The sequence below is a fragment of the Crinia signifera genome, chromosome 6 (genome assembly GCF_055691185.1).
Source record: "Crinia signifera chromosome 6, ASM5569118v1, whole genome shotgun sequence".
In the NCBI taxonomy this organism is placed as follows: Eukaryota; Metazoa; Chordata; class Amphibia; order Anura; family Myobatrachidae; genus Crinia; species Crinia signifera.
In genome coordinates this window covers 162,449,933-162,471,959 of record NC_139222.1, presented here as the reverse complement: position 1 = coordinate 162,471,959, position 22,027 = coordinate 162,449,933, and the positions used below count along the sequence as shown (strand labels likewise).

The following is a 22,027-nucleotide window of genomic DNA, read 5'->3' as shown; positions in this document are numbered from 1 at the left end:
TCCCCCACAGTCTTATTTTTCTTTAGATGTATGTAACATAAGTTCTAGATAAACTGACTGTGGGGACAAAACTGACTGTGGGGAACAAAACAGTAATACAACAAGAATGACAAAACCCCCCCCCCCAAAAAAAAAAACAAATAGACGACAGAGATTCCTTCCTCCTTTACTGTACTTAGCTGGGAAAATGGATAGAAATGTGCCCTCAATATAGGTGTTGTACTTTTACTAAACTAATCTATTATATTAACAGGGAGCATGGATGCATGAGAAATTGAGCATTTATAGTTTTAACATTAAAATTTTTACAATGTATTAGTTGAAACACTACACTGGCTAACTGGTCTTTTTAGAGCAACGTAAGCATGTATGTAAACATGAAGAAGAAAAAAAACCACAAAGCAGTAACAGCAAATAGGTGTGAATGAAACTGTACAGATAATGAACTAGATGCACCAGAACAGTATGAAACAAGTGACTGGACAATGTTATTCCTCAGTATGAAGGAGCATCAATACTCCACATTCCCCAGATTCCCCAGATACAGTATTGTACATCTTGGAAACCAAGAGAGCACCAATAAGGCCAAATGAGAAGAATGCAGCAGCAGTGTATTTTTCAGTGTGCTGAACCATATAAAGAACTACTTCTAACGTGGTTAAAGCTAATATAAACACATTTACTTATTTTATAACCAGTTATTTACTGTATAGTGCTCACATATTCTGCAGCACTTTACAGAGACTATTTGGCCATTCACTTCAGTCCCTGTCCCAGTGGATCGTACAATATATGTTCCCCACCACACGGACACATACACAAAGGCTACTTAGGTTAGGAGCCAATTAACCTACCTATTTTGGATTGTGGGATTAAATACGTTCCTGGAGGAAACACACACAAGCAGGGCGAGACTATATGAACTTCACACAGTGAGTGGGAATCGAACCCATGACCTCAGGCAATAATGTTAACCAAGACACTACCCGTACTGTGCACATATAACTTTTCAGATGTCTTACTGGCATTTTAGAGTGCTTAAGTCAGGCATAGCCAAACAATGGCCCTCCAGCTGTTGTGAAACTACAAGTCCCATCATGCCTTGCCACAGTTTTGCTATTAGGGAATGCTAAAACTATGGCAAGGCATGCTGGGTTGTGTAGTTTCACAACAGCAGGAGGGCCACAGTGTGGCCTTGCCTGGCTTAAGTGGTGACCTGTGCATCATATCAGACACAACATAGTGTTAGTAGACTTATACCCCCCCCTTTTTTTTTTCTGGAGCCGGAGTGGTGTGCTCCAACACCCAGTGCAGTGAAGTAAATCGTGCAGAGGGGACACACGTACATATGAACCCTCTCCCAAAGGAGAAGGGCCCCGTTACTCCCCTAACCCCTTTCAGCCAAAAGGCACAAGTGGGGAAAATAGGGATCGTTGGGTCCTCATCGCCGAAGCTCAGAGAGACCCTCTTCCCTCAACCCTCGGAAGGGTTAGGGCGTGTGGGTCCTCTGCATCGAAGTTTGGAGAGCCCCTCGGCAGGCTTTCCTTCGCCTTGCAGCTCAGGGTCACCGGCGGGGACCACAGCTCTCCCCAAAAGGAGAGAGCTTTGGTACGTGGGTAGTGGGTAGACCATAAGGGTCGTACACACAGCCCATAAAAAGACGTAGCAAACTAATGAAAACATGAAGTGACAAACGTGAGAGGGGGAGAATAAATATAGAGACCCCAGCCAGAAGGCCGGGGTGAGGACGTGCAGCACTAACCTAAAGGGAGAGTTTGCAGTGCAGGTGCCATACTAGTGCATGGTGCCCCAAGGTCCACCAGTGCAGGGTTCAGGCCAATCAGCATCCGACCAAGTATTTCTCTGCCCTACCTAGGGTGTTTTCCAACCCCTGGCATGGGAATGGATACTCCACTGGATTTTCCATTGACTCCTTTGAGGGTTGAGGCCCCCTCGGAAGAGCAATCTACTCAGTCTCAGTGTTTCTCGCATCCCAAGGTTAAGTACTAAGCTGGGCTTTTCGCTGAAGGCTATGAACCTCAGGAATGGGAGCAATCTGCTCGGTCCCAGCATTTCCCTGCTCCTTGGGAATGGATACTAAACTGGCCTTTTCACTGTCTCATACATCAGGGGCTAAAAACACCATCCAGAGAGCCACCTACTGGGCCCAGTGTTTCTCCCCTCCTTTACCAGTGAAATTACGGAATCACCTCCCACCAACTGGCAAGGGTGAAGGTACTCAGACAGACTTTTCCCTGCCCGAGCATAAGGGGTCCCATACCCTCCGCCCAATGGAGCAGTTACGCAGTCCAGCCTCTCTCTATTCTTCTGCCAGGGGCCGGTCCGCACCTACTGATAAGAACAGATATTACACTTGATCTTAGCCAAAAGGCAGAGAGACTTATACCCATTTCACACATAAAAATAACTGATTCCAGACACACTTTGAAGGACCTGTGGGTAGCAAGTCCTTTTGCAAAAACTAAATGGCAGGAACCCATGTAGATTCTAGCTCCTGTTGTACTCCTTACATATGCTGCTATCTGGGTGAACGGATCATTGTAGTTTTAAAATATTTTGGTAATAAGCTCATGACCATACAAAGTGTGATTTGGCCACTGCTTTGCAACACCGTTAATAATACCACTATTTTCATCATGCTTTACTATGTCGCTACAAGGTATCCACAACGCCCAATTACATAAATGAATAAGCAAAACAGTGATTTATAGTTGGATATAGTAGAGAACAAGTACAGGGTACAAAATAATGTATTAAACATTTCAAAGTAGTTTTCATTCTAGTACCTGCACCAGTCAACCCGGCCAGTTCTTTAGCCTACCTGGGGTGTTGCTATCTGCTCTATGGCTTCTAGCACATTCTGGTCGGTATCACAGTGCTGATAAACTGACCAGAGTGTGCTAGAAACAACAACTCAGAGAGCGACAACCCAGGCAAAAAAAGAGGAACTGCGTAGGTTGTGACTGGTGCAGGGTACTAGAATGAACACTATCAAAGCACAACAGGCACATGTATTAAGGTCAATTTAAGAACTATGAAGGGTTGGGGGAAGCAGAAGGGAAAAAAAAAAATGAACTGGTGCATTTTTTCTGTTTGTTAAATTAAGTACTCTGTCCACTATTTATACTGAAGCAGGATCAGCAACTTATGTAGCAGTAACAAAACAGTATGTGGACAAACATATGAGAGGGATTGAAGCAGCTTATGATAATAATAATAAAGAAACAAAGTTATATATAAACCTTACCTTAAAACAAACAAATAAAATAAATGCTGTACAGACTCCCGAGTTATATGGAAGCAAGGAACAGTGCTTTTGAAAGTGCAGGTTTTATGTAACACATCTGCAGAGAGAAAGCAGATTACATTTAGTTAATGATTTAAAAAAAAAAAAAAAGACATCTAATACACAAATGGTATAGTAAGCACGCCATATCATAACACATACCAGGTAACCTTCAATAAGGAGAAAGGTTTCTAGATTATAGACCAGTGATGAACAACAAAGTAATTCAGCCTTTACTTGTGACTCCCAACTGCTTTGCTATACTGTGTAACCCTGATTACAGTATAATTTTATTAATATAGTACTCTTCTCCAAAAGAACTCTTAGAGACCTCAAACATAATGCAAATAATACATAAGATTTAAGTAATACAGCAATAGACTAGCCAAACATATAAAAAGAAAACCTCAAGTGCACAGTATCCATAAAGCAGTATTATTGTACGCATTTTGAGTAATAACTTCCACGGGTTGTGCATTCCACCAAAATACTAGATGAGGCAGCCATCTTGTGCGCATTGAATAGGATTACCCTGGTTACCCCTAGAAGAGATTACACAAAATGGGTTGACTGCAGCGTCTAAACACTCAGAGTAGGGTCACAACAAAACCAACATGTCCATGTAGGTTTCATCCAATCCAGAACTGTACCAGATGAGGCAATCTTGTTGGGTGCACTACGAAGGTTACACTATGGGCCTTATTCAGATCTGAGCTCAGTACAAATTTGTTTGCAAATGGGCAAAACCATGTGCACTGCAGGTGGAGCAGATGTAACATGTATAGAAAGAGTTACATTTGGGTGGGTGTGCTGAAACTGAAATCTAAATTGCAGTGTAAAAATGTAGCCAGTATTTACCCTGCACCGAAACAAAATAACTCACAAATCTAACTCTCTCTATACATGTTACATCTGCCCCACCTGCAGTGCACATGGTTTTGCCCATTTTCCAAACAAATTTGTACTGAGCTCAGATCTGAATAAGGCCCTGTCGGAGGGGAGCCATACAAGGAGCCAAATGCATATATGGGAAAACTTACACTTCTGTAGCAGTATGATATACCCTGCATAGACAGATCCACACAAAACATCCTGTGAGCGGAAGGAACCGTCTGAGGCAATGTGTAGGGCAGTGGTGTCAAACTCATGGCCCTCCAGCTGTTGTGGAACTACACATCCCAGCATGACCTGCCACAGTTTTAGCAACCCATTATATAAAATTTGTGGCAAGGCATGCTGGGAAGTGCAGTTCCACAACAGCTGGAGGGCCAAGAGTTTGACACCACTGGTGTAGGGCACGAATGTGAGGTACACATTACAGGACTAGAACACAGTGGGATGGAACTTTGTGGATTCACTATTAATTACATGGTAAGGACACAGAAGGGGGAAACAATGGGAATCGGTCTCCCCTTTGAAGGTTAAAGGGCCAATAAAGGCATCCCCAAAGTTTAACAGTTTGCCAACTGCTGTTATACAAATTCCACAGCAGTAAGTTTGTAGATAAGGGAGTGCTCTAGTGCCAATACAGAGTCATCTTCCTTTAGGTAAGCATATACACTTACCAACTGACCATTGATAGGTCCTCTTAATGGGCATTATTCTGGTTCACTCTCAGAGGCAAATTCCTTCTCAAATGAACAAAACCATGTGCACTGCAGGGGGGGGTGTAACATTTGCATAGATAATTAGATTTGGGGCGAGTTATTTTATTTTTGTGCAGGGAAAAAGACTGACTACATTATTTCTACACTGCAATATAGATCTCACTGAAAAAAAACAAAAAACACCCAAATCTAATTCTATCTGCACATGTTATATCTGCCCCACATGGTTTTGCCCATTTGAGAAGGAATTTGCCTCAGAGTGAACCAGAATAAGGCCCAATGACATGCCTGGCCTGGCATTTAAAATATGTTGTTTACAGACATATCAGGTGTACACACCATCTTCCCAGCGATATCGCCTCAGGTTTACAACACACTTCAGCTAGGTTTAATCATTGGCAACCAATCAGCTGCTACTTATAATTTTATAGACTTCACTTGATAAATGTTACCTCGAGCGGATTGGTTGCCATGAGCAGCTTCTCCACTCTTTTACTGCTTCAATAATTTCCCCATTTTTTAGAAATTTAGCCATCCTTGTTCCAAAACCTGAATATCACATTGCTTGAATCAGGTTGGTTGGGATCGGCAACATACTTAATTTTTAGTATCTTTAGTAAAGCTATCCCTAAAACTGGTAGGATTTAATGGGGATGATTCAATTGTTTATGGTGCCTGATCTCCCATCTAATGTGATGTTAAATCAGACGGTCAGTACTCAATTATGTTTTTAATTGAATCCAGACAGGCCCAGTTTAGTCGCGTACAATGTCTTAACACAAACAAACTGGGCCACACCCCCCCAAAATAGAAGTCATTCCATATTTCAGCATACCAGCGAGTTGAAATGTGTCTCCCTGCAGGTATACCTACCTGAAAGGAGAAACAATTGAATTCTGTTGGGTGCTATCTAGGAGGTGGCTGCAGGGAGAAATAACTGAATTCCCCCCAACCATGTTAACCGTGACCTGTAAAGAAAGCAGTTTATAAGAAAACATAACGAACAAGAAAGACTCTTCTAACACAACCATCTCTGTGAAATAACAAAATGCAAATTACAAAAAAAATATGCAGTAGGTTAAGCTTTTCAGATGTGAAATAAAAACCCACAGAACTATTATTTTGGCCAATAGCACATTCTCTGCATAAAACATACTTGCATTAACATACGGTACCTTTCACACCTCCCACAAAAAAATAAAAACTTTTCTATTTGAATAACGGATTGAAGCATGGTCAAGGCAGGTAACATCACACTGGAACAAAAGCCAGGCAAAATGCATATACAAAAAAGCCTCCTTATAAAGTGGGTTATTTTCCCCTTTAAACCAAAGTGTATAAAGGACAGCAAACAACAAACACAAAAAAACCACAGCAACAGCCAAATAAATGAGAGGTACCCAGCCAGGACGCCACATGCAGTTAACTGTTCTTTATTCTCAGCCCACTAATCAGGAGTGATAAATAGAAGACTGGTTTACAAAGTGTGTATATTTTAATGCAGACTTTTTTCCCCCACAAAGGCTGATGTGACATTGCATTGCTGTGACAGATACTGATGAGATGCTGGCTTGTGGAACAGGACAGACAACTGCAGGGGAGATATGGTGCAAGAAAATGGTAATTTACTCTGAAAGGCGTCAAATCATCCCCACGCACAGCGCTGCTGCACACAGGCATCAGTACTCCATGCCCAAGCACTTGGATCAGGCACTGGTCACACAGCAGCACGGCATATGGGCTGTACCACCTCCCACAACAGCATCAGGCCAGTGTAAGGCTGTCCCCCCTCCCAATAACAGTGTATACACATAGCTAAACAGAACAAATATACAGACCCAAACCACATACTCAGTATATAACAAATACGCACATATATAACAAATAAGCACATATATAACACACACGCAATCACACAGGGCTGCAGGACAACCCATCGCCCAGAGAACGGGTGCTTACATAACACACAGTGGCTTCCGTACACACTCACAGCGCTAGACACACCAGCAGCACAGAGACCTCCTCTCATCCGCAAAGAACAACTTCATCTCCTATAAGAACACAACAGGACCTCTCACCTTGATGGATATGTGGGCTCGGGTCTGTGTCCGTCGGGCTCCCGTCCCGCCGCTGTGACACCAGACACCGGCGGCCACCGTCAGCTTTCCACCGCGCAGGCGTCAAACTGTAGGAGCGTGACGTCAATGATTAGACCCCTCCTCCTCCTCACAGCGTCTTCTCGCATTCCATGGCTGGTCGCGTGCCTTCTGGAGTAGGGATGGACATCGATGGTCGATGTTTCGGAAACATCGATGGTTTTCTTTCGATGTTAGTGTTTTTGCCATTTAATGGTGACCTTCCGATGTTTGTCACCATCGAATGCTAATCATTCGATGGTGTACCGATGGTGGCTTATTTTTTGTAATTCCCAAAACATATGCCTCCCCTGGCTGCTGTGTCTGTGTCAGGGAAACTTCCTAGGTTCGTTGGAGGCTGTCTGACTTTCTCTCTGCTTCCCTCCCTCTCCCTCTCTATGGTTGCTGTAGCTGCTAGGCAACAGGGCCCACTGCTAGTTCTGATTGGCTCTCACTGACTCAGAGAGCCAATCAGAGCACAAACCTCACCCTGCAGCACCAGTCACTCAAACAGCAGCAAATTTCACAGACACACTGAGCTCTGGAGGATTCAGAGGAGACGTCACTGAATGTTATACCAGCTCAGGCAAGCTACAATAATAATAAGTACACAATACAACTAGCTACAGATATCTGTGAATGTCAGTCACATACAACACTCATTAATATACTGCATTAGTATTACCAGGCAGCAACCACTATATGATCATCAGTGAAGTGTTGGTCAGAGATTGTCTGTTTCTGTGAATATAGTGAGGAACAATATACACAGTCCTGGGGTACCAGTGGAATGGACCAAGCTAAAGGTGCCCATATACTGCTGCGAGGCCTCGCAGCAGTGTACGGACACCCGACAGCCTGCAAGCTGCCAGGACCTTCTTGGAAGCACGGACGCATGCGATCCGTTGTGATGGATGCATGCGTCCCTGCTTCCGGCCCGCCTCACCGCCAGGAGGAACGGGTGGACGGCCTGCCGGTCCGACCACCTGGTCGGGTCCGATGCGCACGGGACCCAACGGCATGTCAGTGAGAGGCGATTTGGTCCGATTTAACGTGGCGATTGGTCGCAATTGGCCAAAATCAGACCAAATCGCCTCAGTGTAGGGGCACCTTAACTGTTTTTATATATAGTGAACTATTTTTTTATATTACGTGACCTGGTCGCTCAGCGACTGAATTGCTGGTTATCAGTATTTTACTGGTGACCAGCGATTCTAGCAAGTTCCTGCGACCGTCGCTGGGCTGCGGTGGGAGCGCACACATGGCGAAGGTCGCTAGGTATCACCGGCAATATGGTCACTGAGCGACCATATAGCTGACGATGGAAGCTAGAATCGCCTAGTGTGTAGCATTATTAGTGGTGCCCCCTCAGATCCTGGCACCCTAGGCAGCTGCCTAACGGTAGAGCTGGCCCTGCTCTTTGCAATATTTAACTCACCATATTAATGATGTGATGACCACTGTACCATCATCTCCCTTATTTGTGTGTGTGTGTGTAGTTACACTTGCCTTAATAAATAGACATTTTCCTATCTGGAAAAATAGTGAAACCTAAAGCGAGTTAGTTTACAATTTATCTATTTTTATTACATTTTGATTACTTGCTGTTAAAGTGTTAATAATGTGTACAAAATGAATATACTACTTTATCATTGGGCATTGTGTGAATATTATATATGTATATTATACACACAATGTCCAGTGATAAAGTAATATGTTGCTCAGAGCCTGGGCCCTGTCACCAAACCCAATTACCACCTTACAAATGGCAATACAGGCTTTTGCGCATGCGCTAGTCATATAACTAGTTTTCACCATCGAATACTTTTGATGCGATGGTTAATTACCATCGCATCGAAAGTTTCAATGGTGGAAGTACTTTGATGGTTGGCTTCCGATGTCCATCCCTATTCTGGAGCCCTGGGCGGGGACAATTTGCAAGCGTAACGGTGGTTACGTCGTCACTGTATGAGATCACGTCTCTTGCGTGAGCCGGGAGCAGCGGGGGGCCGGGGGATGTGTGCGGACTGCGGAGATTAGAGATGGCCAAAACGGGTCACTAGCAAAAGCTGGGATCCAGTAGATCAGTCAGTGAAAAGATACGTATCTTTTTAGGCAAAACACCGGTTCGCTTTGAAAGAAGGGGTCATTTGATAATAACGAAGCATAATTTGTTTTACAATCATTTATTGCCATTTTTTTTACTTTTTTTTTTAAAACAGTGAGCTGAACAAATAAGAACATACATAAACGAGTAAAACACTGATCGACGGCTGAGTGCAGAATCGCCATCGATGGCAACCATCGATGGCGTCTGCACCGATGGCCATCCCTAGCAGCAGCAGCCTTGTTATTCTTTCTTTTACTTGCAGTCGCAGCACTGAACTCAGTCTCCTAAATTAGTACATCTCAGCTGCCACAGGTGGCAGTGCTGAGCTCAGGCAAATGCATTGTAATGAAAAACGAAACTGAACGACGGATCACCTTTTTGGGATCGGCGGCTCCCTCAGTCTTTTATGGGATCCGTTCAAAAGACCCGCTTGGTTCGCAAACGACAAATCTCTAGCGGAGATGGAGCAAGTCCCGAGGTTAGCTGAGCTCTGCAGAGAGATCTGTCTTGGCAGATGGACCTGCTGTAGGTTTGCCCTCGAAATACATGCACCGGCCTGACCAGTCACACTATGGGGTCTATAGTGAAAAGCCCTTCGCGAAACATGCTGCAGAAACCGTGACTCATAGTTGCTTTCTCATATTTAAAAGGGGAGTATTGTATGCAGGGCCGGCGCCACCACTAGACAAATCTAGGCATTTGCCTAGGGCGCCGGCCACTGGAGGGCGGCATTTCGCCCCCCCCCTGCCGCGGGGGTACCTGTCCTGCGGCTGTGTTTATAAAGCTAGCGGCAGCGGGGGGTCCCTGCAGTCAAGAAATAACGAGCGCTATCCGCCTGGCTACGCGGAAGCGCTTCTGTTGTGGAAACACTGGCCGCACGCTGATTGGCTGAGATTCAGCCAATCAGCGTGCGGCCAGTGTTTTCACAACAGAAGCGCTTCTGCGTAGCCAGGCGGATAGCGCTCGTGATTTCTTGACTGCAGGGACCCCCCGCTGCTGCCGCCGCAAGCTTTATATACACAGCCGCAGGACAGGTACACAACCCCCCCCCCCCCCCCCGGGGCGCCCCCACCCCGACTCGCCTGGGGCGCTCCAGTGCCTTGCACCGGCCCTGACTGTATGCAAAAGGTTGCATACAATGGGCCAGATGTACTAAGCTTCAACAGTGATTACATGGAGAATGATAAATAACCAACCAATCAGCTCCTGCCTGACATTTTTAAAACATAGTGGGCAAGATTTAATGCCTCCCGAGTTTAGTGGCAGTGGGGCAGATGTATTAAGCCTTAACAAGAGATAAATCCAAGGGTGATAAGGAGAGATAAAAATCCAGCCAATCAGCTTCTTACTGACTTTTTTCAAACACAGCCTGTAACATGGCAGTTAGGAGGTGATTGGCTGGACGTTTATCTCTCCTTATAACCCTTGTATTTATCTCTTGTTAAAGCTTAATACATCTGCCCCTTTGTGAGATATATGCTGAACGCGGACGTTATTTTAAAAGGGGAATAAAATTACAATGCATTCTGCCTTGTAAGTTAATTCCCCTTTTAAAAAACGTCAAAGTTCGGCGGATATCTCACACTGCCACTAAACTCGGGCGTAGGGTGGCCAATTGCGGGATCCTGGGATTTGGCCCCAAAATGTTCAGGATTTCAATCCCAGGATTTCGGAATTAGACTGCGCATGCGCAGTCTAATGCCAGGCAACGTCTGAGCAGCCGCTCAGACGCTGCCCGGCTGTTCCCCACCCGGTGTGTGGCCTGCGCAGCGTGATTCGTCATAGGTCACAGCGTGGCATCCCCAGCACCCGGAAGACACTCATTGGCTGGCCTATACCAGCCTCACGCGTCATACCCGATGTGCCTCCCAGCTGCCCACATCATTCACAACGCCTGCCCCCCTCCACAGCTCCCAAAAAGTAAGTTATGTGGGGGTACAGCGGCAATTTTCTTTTAGGGACACCAATCCCGGGATTGAGTATTTTTCAATCCCGAATCCCGGGATTGAGCATTTTTCAATCCCGATTCCCGGGATTGAAAAAATGCCCCGGGATTGGCATCCCTACTCGGGCGGCATTAAATCTCGCACAGTCTGTGACATGGCAGGTAGGAGCTGATTGGCTGGCTCTTTATCACTTTCCATTTTATCACTTCAAGCTTAGTGCATCTGGCCCAATGCGATCCAGCCTCCCAGCAGCTGCGGAGTTTCACATGCAAAGTACTGCATGTGATGCCTCACACTAATAGATGGCCGCCTTTAGAACTGCTTTCCCATATACAGGTATGAAAAGAGGGATATAGATTATGGCAAAGTATACCCTTAAGCATCTCATACATAAAAATTTGTACCAATTGGGGAGGGGGCGTGATCACAGTGGCCCAGATCCACAGCAGAGGCTCCTACAGTGAAAGCAGCACTGATTGACGAGGAAGATGGTTATTGTACAGTAGTTGCCACAAAGGGAGTGAGGTCTTCCAGATTACTGTACAGCTGTAGCACTGACATGGAGTGCAGGGCGGCTTCTGCTGGAGTTGTGTACATGTGGCTAAAGAGTAGGGATGGCCATCTACCATCAATGATTTGAATGGCACAGCAAAACCAAGTTTTTTTTCCAAAAGTAGGTAAAGTTATCGATGGTCATCCGTCACATAGTTTGTTACTATTGATGGCTGGTTGCAATATCGCCATCAATGGTGACTGCACTTATGGCCAGCCCTACTTTTAAGTACTGGCGGCTGCTATACGCTATGCTGTGATGGCAGTGACAGGTTACACATACATTATACATCGTCATAATGATGGCTGCTTGCTCCCTGCCATGTAGTGTTCTGTTGTACAATAATTATAATGCAAGGCCACTCCAACATGCATCTATCATCACTTACTGATGATATATAGATTAGCTGCACGATCTATGGCTGCTGCTGACAAGGGATGGCTATCATTGCCTTTGTTATCGATGGCAATAAAGAAACTGGCCATAGATAGTCATACTATGCAATGGATAAGCATCAATGTTTTTAACATATCGATGGTCATCCATTTACTTAGACTGATTAGCCTTTGGGCAAATCAAAATAGGGGATCGGAGCAGAGCTATGCTCAGTGTCCCAGTCCCTAGGGGGGAAATAAAACTATTTGTTTACATATAGTTACATACTGTAGTAGGTAAGGCTGAAAAAAGACTTGCGTCCATCTAGTTCAACCTGGTATAGATATCCATTGCTGATTTGGTAGGTTCTGATATTTTACAGACAGATTATATTTCTTATTTGTACCCATGGATGTTTTTCTCCAGTAAATGTTTGTCCAACTTTGCCTTGAACGCATTTAATGAGCCAGCTGTTACCACCTCTCTGGGAAGAGAGTTCCAGAGTTTGACTGTTCTGACCGTAAAGAAATTCTTTCTACTAGCTGAATGAAATCTTTTTTCTTCTAATCTATACTCATGCCCTCGTGTCCTAGATTCCTTTCTAGTAGAAAAGAGGGTGTGTGACAGTTCCTTATATTGGCCCTTGATATACTTGTACATGTTGAGCATGTCCCCCCTTAAACATCTCTTTTCCAATGTAAATAGTCCCAAATTGCTTAATCTCTCCCCGTAGCTTAAATTCTCCATTCCCCTAATAAGCTTTGTTGCTCGCCTTTGGACTTTTTCTAATTCTATGATGTCCTTTTTATAGTGTGGGGCCCAGAACTGCACTCCGTACTCGAGGTGAGGTCTCACCAATGCTTTATACAGTGGCATAATTACCCTTGAGTCCCTAGTTTCCATTCCCCTCTTAATACATGCAAGAATTTTGTTGGCCTTTTTTGTAGCTACATTACAATGGGCACTACATCCCAGTTTGCTATCTATTTGGACTCCTAGATCCTTTTCAAGTATGGAATTACCCAGTTTAAGCTTGACATCAATGGTGGGAAACCATCTGGTTCTCCCTCATCGATGGCAAAACTATTCTACATTGGCCATAAACCATAGATGATTTGGGATCATCGATGGCCATCCCTACTGCTGACTGACAAGATGGCAAACTTTTCCTTCCAGTCACGTGGTATGGTACACCACACGGCATGTCTCCAAGTCCCAGAGCGCACACCTCATGGAAGCATAGACACTATGAGTCCCAGCATGCAGTTCAGCAGCCTTGTGCTTCCCTGTCCCCTCTCTGGTCTCCTCTCTGTCTGCATAGGGATGGCCTGGTATGGAAAACATGATGCATACTATATCACCTAATCTTAATAACCTTTCCCCACATACTCGCCAATTGCAATGCCATCTGTATTTGGGCATCCTGATTCTTTCAAGATTCCAGTGCCTGTCTTCTGACGGTGGTCTGTATGCCGGTGTCAGAATAATGCCTGCATCCTGACCGCATCCCTTGAAAAAACATGGGAAAATGAGCTGAAATGTATTTTGCTCCTTCTCTGTCACTCGTCTTTTCAGCCCAGTAACTGCCCTTTGACATGGGCACGTGTAGAGGATGTAGTGCAAGGTGGTACAGTATAAGCACATTCCGGGTGAAATGTAATAGGATGAGAGAATCAAAGTGAGAGATTTGGTAAAAAATGTCCAGTTTTTTTAAAGCGGCAATCATTTACACTTAAAAATCAAGCTGGTTTTGCAGTGTAAATGATTGCCGCTTTAAAAAAAAACTGGAGATTTCTTACCAAATCTCTCACTTTCTGAATCTCTCATCCTATTACATTTCACCCTCCCAGTGTGAAGACTTTTTGGATTGCCAGCATGTGAGCCTCCACCTCTCCCTCTTGCAGGGTCTTTATAGGAGGATGATGCCAGAAAGGCAAGTTTTCAGAAATGGCTACTAAACCTTACTATATGTTACACCGATGTCTTGCGCTACATAGTGATATTTTCCAGTAGACCGTTCATGTACTACGTAAATTAAGTCTTATAGATGTGTATACACATCTAGCCTCAATATGCAACACATCGTGAGATGCCAGGCCGCATGCAACTCTGTTAGTGTTAGGCAGTGGGGGTTTTTTTTATTGCCAAAAATGCATCTTAAGGCCCCCATACACTATGCGATTTGGGCACGATTTCACCCGATTCTGATGAATCGGGCCGTGAAATCGGCCCAAATCGCATGTTTAGACATCCCGTCCAACCCGATGCCTGGTCGGATCGGAGTCGGGCAGTCGCACCGGCTGCACATAAGATTTCCTAGCAGCGAGTGGGGAACGCCGGAGAGCCGGGCAGGGTCAGCGGCAGCAGATGCTGGGGAGCTGCAGGGGGAGAGCCGGGCATGGTAAGCCTGGCTTACTGGTGAACCGGTGAGGGAAACGAGGGAGCTGGGCAGGGGGAGCAGGGACTCACTCTGCAAGGGAAAAAAAAACAATACAAATGAATGGGCAGCCAGTGATTGAATTGCTGATTGGCTGAGAGAGCTCTCAGCCAATCACTGGCTGCCCATTCATTTGTAACGTTTTTGTTTTTTCCTTGCAGAGACTAGTCCCTGATCCTCCTGCCCAGCTACCTCGTTTCCCTCGCCGGTTCACCGGCATCCCCCCGCACGCTGCCTGTGTCCCTATTTGCCAAATATGCAGCGGGCGGGGGGGCACCGGAGAGCCGGGCAGGGGACACAGAGGCAGCGCGCGGTGAACCGGTGAGGGAAACGAGGTAGCTGGGCAGAAGGATCAGGGACTAGTCTCTGCAAGGAAAAAAAAAACCATTACAAATGAATGTATGGCCCTTATTCTGAATCGGACGGTACAGCCCGCGTGCGGCCGTACCGCCGATGTTTTTAGTCTGCACATGCGCAGAGGTCAATCTGCGCATGTGCAGCCCCATTCGCCGCAGACGTATTTCGTCCGCCGCAAAGGGGGCGTATAGGGGCGTGAGGGGCTTCATACCCTCATTTCCCTATGTATACGCCCCGCGTTTCATGGGCGTTCCCATGCAAACGCGGGGCGTATGCATGCTAATCAGGGTATGACGCCACTGATGGGGGCGGAAAGCTGACGTCGCCGGATGTCAGCTCTCAGCCCCCATACAAGCTATCACACGGACGATTGTCCGTGTGGTCTCAGCTTGCGGGAGCTGCTGTGGCGTGCGGCCCTGCCTTCGATGGTTGACGACCATCGAATGCAGGGGGCAGCTCCCACCATGGTGGAGGCGTACGCCCCACCATTTTTATGCGGATCGCCAGCCGTCCGTGTACGGACGGCCGTGGCGATCCGTCTCGTGGGCGGGGATTGGTTTGTGCGGCCGGAGCACCGTGTGCGGCTCCGGCCGCACCAACCAGAATAAGGGCCTATGTGAGGTAACATGTACCTACCAGTATATAAAAACAAAAGCCATGTGAGGTAACATGTACCTACCAGTATATAAAAACAATAAAACGTGTTTACAACATATCCTTGTGCCATGGTTTTGCAGTGAGCAGTCAACACCCACTTTTCATGACCTCATCTCTGTGTGCCTTTAAAACTGTCCTTTTCTTATGAAGTAAGAAAAATCCGGCTTCTGTGTGAAAGGGGTCGACACGGGAAATACCCAGTTTTTTGTTGCTGTTTGAAAGGGGGTCAGCACCATTCAGTGTAGTTCTACCCGGGTTTTTGTATCTGGGAAATACCTGGGTTTTTGGGGATGTTCTGTCTGAAAGGGGCACTAGTCGCCGCTGCAGCTGCCAAGTCCAGGCACCTATCACCGCTGACAAATGTCCAGTTCAATCTGCAGCCACCATCCAGGGACCAGCTGTAGGACCAACTGTCAGCTACCACCTCCCTGCTCCAGTCGCCGGCACCCAAAATAAGACCCATTCAGCAACCCTGACAGTACACCACCTCGTTATCCCCACATCACATGATCAGTACAGCCTCCCCCCACCACACACACAAACATGTTCACACCCCTATCCCCCCCCCTCAGGAAAACACCCACACATTTTATATATACTGTTAATGGTGATTAAACTATGACCAGAGATACAATATGTGAAAAGCGCAGGTTACGTAATGTGTCCGCAACTGGCTTACCCTTTATACCTAACTACGTGCGAACAAAACGTAGCGCAGCGTAGCGTACCTATTAATTGTATGTTATACAGTTAAGAACCAATACCTTGATAAGAGATCTCTTCGCAGGACTTTGTCTCTAATTCTGCGAATATACTTTAAAGGACAGAGTCCGCAATATACCGTATCGCTATTATGCGAATAACCAGACACGACCACTGAATAGAAGTAAGGAGGTTAGAACTCCATAAAAAGGTTGTATTAAAGTCCCTAATGGACAAAAGGGGGTTACAGAAATAAGAAATAAACAGGTATAACAAGTGATACAATATACTAACAATGAATACTAACAAACTCTGCTAAGGGGAAAGAATACGATAATACAAGACACAATCAGCCAACAATACTACAAGGATAAATACCGTGAAAAATGCAACCGTTACCCGTCTCACTCTAGTATGCGAAGCGCAGTCCGGTCAGAGCTCACTATCGTTCAGGAATGAGCGATAGTCCGGTAGGAAGGTCCAGGGAAGGTAGTTGTGCCGAAGTGACCGAGCCTGCTCCGGGTCGCCTATCTTATAGGGTCAGAAAGGGGAGGTCAAAGGCCATTCTCATTGGTCAGAGATCATATGTCCGGTCCACTGTGATTGGAGGTTAGACGCTGTACCTGGTCTGACCAGGTGCAGGGGAGTGAACTTTAAGAGTCCTTTGTTCGGTGGTTTCGGCGTCAGCAAGGATAAGAACCGGTTTTATCTAGTTTCCTTTGTTAACTACTTACAACAGAAACTGTCTCTGGAATATGGATTTAATCCATAACTTTCGGACAGTGTACATTGCGAAATATTCGCAATGACCGGAATACTCCGCATAATGAGCTGAACGGAACGGTACTAAACACGATATAGACAGGTGTGTGCAGGGCTAACTAAGCTATGTGTGGCGTTCTAAACCTTTTAACTATATTTCATTTCGTGTAAGTGTGTTATTATGAATTTATATGTGATAGTATGTCTACCCTTCTGGTCCACATTGTCACACATACTCGGGTATGGAAACTTTATTTGCGCAACTCTGCGAACCAAAATGGCGGCCATACTATCACAAAATGGCGTGTGTGTACCTAGACTTCCACAGTCCACCCTTTAACAGTAAATATAAAACTGTTACATTACAAAACATTTCACACGACAATACAGAAATTCATAATCCTAACAGAGAAATTGGGATACATGAATTAAACATATAAGGGGAGTAAGCCATCTGCTCTCGGCTGATCCAGGATCATGGATAAACGATGGGCCGCATTTATCGAACAACCTACTCAGGGTCACGAAGGATAATGTACAATTTTGGGATAAAAATAAAAACAGGGGTGGTTACAACATATACACGTTCACAAATATGGTTTCCTTAAAGGGAGGTGGTTTCGATTTTAGGGTCATATACCAAACCCTGGTCTTCCTCTGTATCTCTCGTTCTTACACTCATGATTTCGGTACGTTTTGTCTTTCCCCGGGTCACCACCTTTATACATTTGAACAATAGCACAAAGACTATGATGGTACCACCGATACAGAGAAGGAGTTTTCCTATGCTAGCTATGATCCCCTGCGCCCATTCTCCTAGACCAGAGAACCAGTGCATTGGATTCAACCAGGAGGTCCATTCGCTAACTTTGTTACCTATTTCTGCCAGGCTGATATTATGTTCCCTTCTAAATTCCCATTTAAGCTGAAGAATCTCATCCATCCGGTGATCGATGATTTCTTCTGGGTCTTCAGTATTGTTGGTGATATATGTACAACATTTCACCCCAAACTGTGTAGAGAGGGTGACACAATATCCTCCTGTCATAGCTGTCAGATAGTTCAACACCATTCGATGTTGAACTAGCTCTCTTTTATACGCTTGTAACTCCTTCCCAGTGTATCTAAAGGTGTCATCATAAATCTCAGTGATGTTATCTACCAAGCTTGCTAATGCTTGTATATACTTAAAATTGATAACTCCTCTGGCGGTATGGGTGATATCTAATGCAATGAGGAATTGGATACCGAACGACTCGTGTATCATTTCAGAAGCTAGGGGTTCTTTTCTTATTGTTAAATCCCTTTTATGGATTTGGTCATAATGGGTATGAGTGTAAGGAGGAGAAATACCTCTGTGTACGTTCATCATCTCATCGTGTGTGAGGGTCATCACTTCCGGTAACACTCTGCCTAGATAACAAATACCAACGTAGTTCATGGAGAGCCATTTGTACGCCCTTCTACCACAAATATAATAAACATCGTCAGGGAGAAAATAAGGGACAGAGTATTTCATTATCTTGTCACACATTATCCATAGGAACATCCCCGTCCCCTGCTCCCTGACTCGTTCCTCACATGTTTCTGGCTGTAGGGTCATATTACAGTAGCCGGCTGATACTCTGCCGGCCATCATTTTACTTTTCTTCACCGTGTAAACATATTTATAGTGTCTTCCACTGGTTCGGATTTTTAATAATAATTCTTTATCTATGGGCTCTCCATCTGGACGCTGGGAGTAAGTTATTGTCTGGTTTTGCCATGTCACTTCCCAAGTACCAATTGTTCTGGAACTTGAGAAGTTCATACATACCAGGGATTTATCCACTTGGTATGGGTGTAATCTAAGACTAGGGGACCTGGTATACAGGTATCTCTTATCCAATGGCCTCCCCTTATTTAATACGCTTATCTCTGAAATATTGAGCGGGTATGGGACTAGGCCTACACTACTCCTTTTATGTAATACTTGAGAACACACCCAGCATTCTGTTTGGTTTAAAACCTTACCCACTAATGAGTGGTAATCACTCAAAGGATGTTGGCCGGTAGTTGCCTTACTGGTCGACTGACATCGCTGGATGCATCCTTCTTCCATTTTAGGTTGACAATACCTACAGACACAGTACTCACCAGACAATAAATCATCACATAGCCCTTGAACTACGTTTTCCTCATACCTTTTACCTTCTCCTGTCATGGGCAAAGTGTCAAGCTGGTTTAGGGATTCTACCTCACCCATATCTGGGTCCATTATTACACTGTCAGGACTCCGCTCCGATCGCTCTAGAATGTGGCAGCCACCAAGTATTTTTGGATGAAAGAAAGAACACAGAAAGAAAACAAAGACATATATGCATAACTGTGAACCTTTTGCTTGGAGTCCTTCCATCATCTCTGCCCAGGAGACTTTTATTTTGCTCTGCTCTTAGACCTTTGTTCGCTCAGGTTGCTCGACCTTGGCTGCTTCTCAGTGTTCCCGAAACAATGCTTCTAGCGACACTTCTTCTCTCTCGCTCTCTGCACACTGGGATTCTGGGTTACTGGCTTTCTTGCAGTGGGACGAATGTATCCAAGTCTCTCTCTCTGCGACTTTAATCGATGTAGTGCTGGTCAACAAAACTTGGTACGGTCCTTCCCAACGGTCTATCAAACAACCTGAGCGTAAGAAATTTCGGATCATAACAAAGTCTCCTGGTTTAAGATTATGACAATTCTCGGTAGGCATATCAGGGTTCAGAAAATTCAGCTGCTTTTGTTGCTCCCTTAGCTGTTTGTTTAGCTTTAGGATATACTGTACAGTTAGCTCATTATTACATTTTAGATCATCCTGTGGGTCTATCATGATGTGTGGCTGCCGACCAAACAGTATCTCGAAGGGGGACAGGTTGAGCGGAGTCCTGGGAGTGGTCCTAATGCTATACAACACAATAGGCAGTGCCTCTGGCCATAACAACCCTGTTTCAGCCATAACTTTACCCAATTTGTTCTTAATAGTACCATTCATTCTCTCAACTTTGGCGCTCGCCTGGGGACGATATGGAGTATGAAGTTTACTATTAATCCCCAGGAGTTTACACATGATTTGGAAGACCTCTCCTGTGAAATGAGTGCCTCTGTCACTCTCAATGACCTTTGGGATACCATATCTACAGACAAACTCCTGACATATTTTCTTTGCTGTAAAGGTAGCGGTGTTGGAGGCAGCGGGGAAAGCCTCCACCCAGCTGGAAAACATGTCAACACAAACCAATACATATTTCAAATTTCTACAGGGTGGTAACTGTATGAAGTCGATTTGTATTACCTGGAAAGGGCCTTCTGTAGGAGGGATGTGGGATGGCTCTGTTGGGATGGCTTTTCCAACGTTCTTCCTCAAACAGGTGAGGCATGACATTGCCACTCTACCTGCTTGAGAAGCGAACCCTGGTGCACACCAGTAGGCCTTTACCAGCTTGCACATACCTTCCTTCCCAAGATGTGTCAGCCCATGGGCCGCCTCGGCTAGACTAGGAAGGTATGCTCTGGGGGCCACTGGTTTCCCGTGTCCATCTCTCCAAAGTCCGGTGGACTCTTGGCCACATCCCTTCGACTTCCATACTGCTCTTTCCTGTGGGGAACACAAATTCTGCATGTCTATCAGTTTGGATGTGGATACCATGTTCAGTGTACAAAGGTTGGTGGGATGGGTAAAAATATTTACAGGGCATGCGGCCCTTTTCGCTGCCTCATCAGCGCGGCTGTTACCAAGTGACACCGGGTCCTTCTCTGATGTGTGAGCTTTGCACTTGATAACAGCCACTCTGTCTGGAAGCTGAATAGCTCCCAGAAGTCTCCTAATATATGTCGCATGCGCCACTGGTGTGCCAGCCGCCGTCATGAAATTTCGGAGGCGCCATAGGGCTCCAAAATCATGGACTACTCCGAAAGCATATCTGGAGTCGGTATATATGTTGACTGATTTTCCTTGGGCCAGTTCACATGCTCTGGTTAGTGCCACCAGTTCCGCTACTTGTGCTGAGTGAGGTGGTCCCAAGGGTTCAGCTTCCACAATACCTTCTCCATCTACTACTGCGTAACCTGTGCACAGCTCTCCCGTGTCCGTCTGTCTATGACAGCTACCATCTGTGAATAAGGTTATGTCTACCTCACTTAATGGGCTGTCGCTTATGTCAGGACGTGCTGTGAAGGTCTGATTCAGGTAGGTCATGCAATCATGTTTGTCCTCACTCTCACTAAACTCTGCTTTACCATATTCAGCAACATTTCCATCACCCTCCACCCTTTGTGCCTTGGAGGGCACATGAGGAAGAAATGTGGCTGGGTTTAATGTGTTGCATCTTTTGATGGTAATATTTACTGGGGCCATCAGCGCCAGTTCCCACTTAGTGAACCGTGCTGAGGACACATGACGTGTTTGGGCAGAATTTAGGAGAGCAGAGACAGCATGGGGAGCATGAACAGTTAAATCGTGTCCCAGCACTACGTCCTCACTCTTACTTACTAGTTGTGCTATTGCAGCCACACTTCGTAAGCAAGTTGGGAGTGAGCGTGCTACTGTGTCCAGCTGGCCACTGTAGTACGCTATTGGTCGGTTGGCATCACCATGTTTTTGTACAAGTACTCCTGCCGCACACCCACCTGATTCAGTTCCGTACAGTTCAAAGGGTTTCCCATAATCTGGCATTCCCAGTGCTGGGGCCTTTGTTAGGCTCACCTTTAGTTCCTCGAAAGCCAGCTCAGATTCCTCAGTATGAGAGACCCGCTCAGGCTTAGTTGAGGAAACCATCTCTTGCAGTGGTAATGCCAGAATAGAGAATCCTGGGATCCAATTGCGACAGTATCCACACATGCCTAAGAACGTACGGATCTGATGTTGGGTCTGTGGCAGTACCATGTTCTGAATCGCTTGGATTCTGTCGTCGGTGAGGTGTCTCAGCCCTTGGGTAAGGCAGTGACCCAGATACTTAACCCTGGTCTGGCATAATTGCAGCTTATCCTTTGATACTTTATGTCCTGTCCCTGAGAGATGCATCAGTAGCTGTCTAGTGTCATCCACTGATGACTCCAGTGACT

General features: G+C 45.5%; 1 protein-coding gene and 1 pseudogene across 2 annotated transcripts in view; both read right to left on the bottom strand.

Moving 5' to 3' along the window:
• SEC14L1 (SEC14 like lipid binding 1) overlaps positions 1–7,161 on the bottom strand; it is a 42,121-nt gene extending 34,960 nt beyond the window's left edge. The window contains exons 1-2 of one of the 2 annotated variants that reach the window (XM_083147863.1): positions 6,993–7,161; positions 3,269–3,365 (exon numbers count right to left, since the gene is read on the bottom strand). The gene's annotated coding sequence lies outside the window, so the exon portion shown is untranslated. The remainder of the gene's footprint in view (positions 1–3,268; positions 3,366–6,992) is intronic. The other variant, XM_083147862.1, reaches the window with a different exon arrangement.
• Positions 2,268–2,405, bottom strand: LOC146012783 (U2 spliceosomal RNA; annotated as a pseudogene).
• Positions 7,162–22,027: the final 14,866 nt, after the last annotated feature.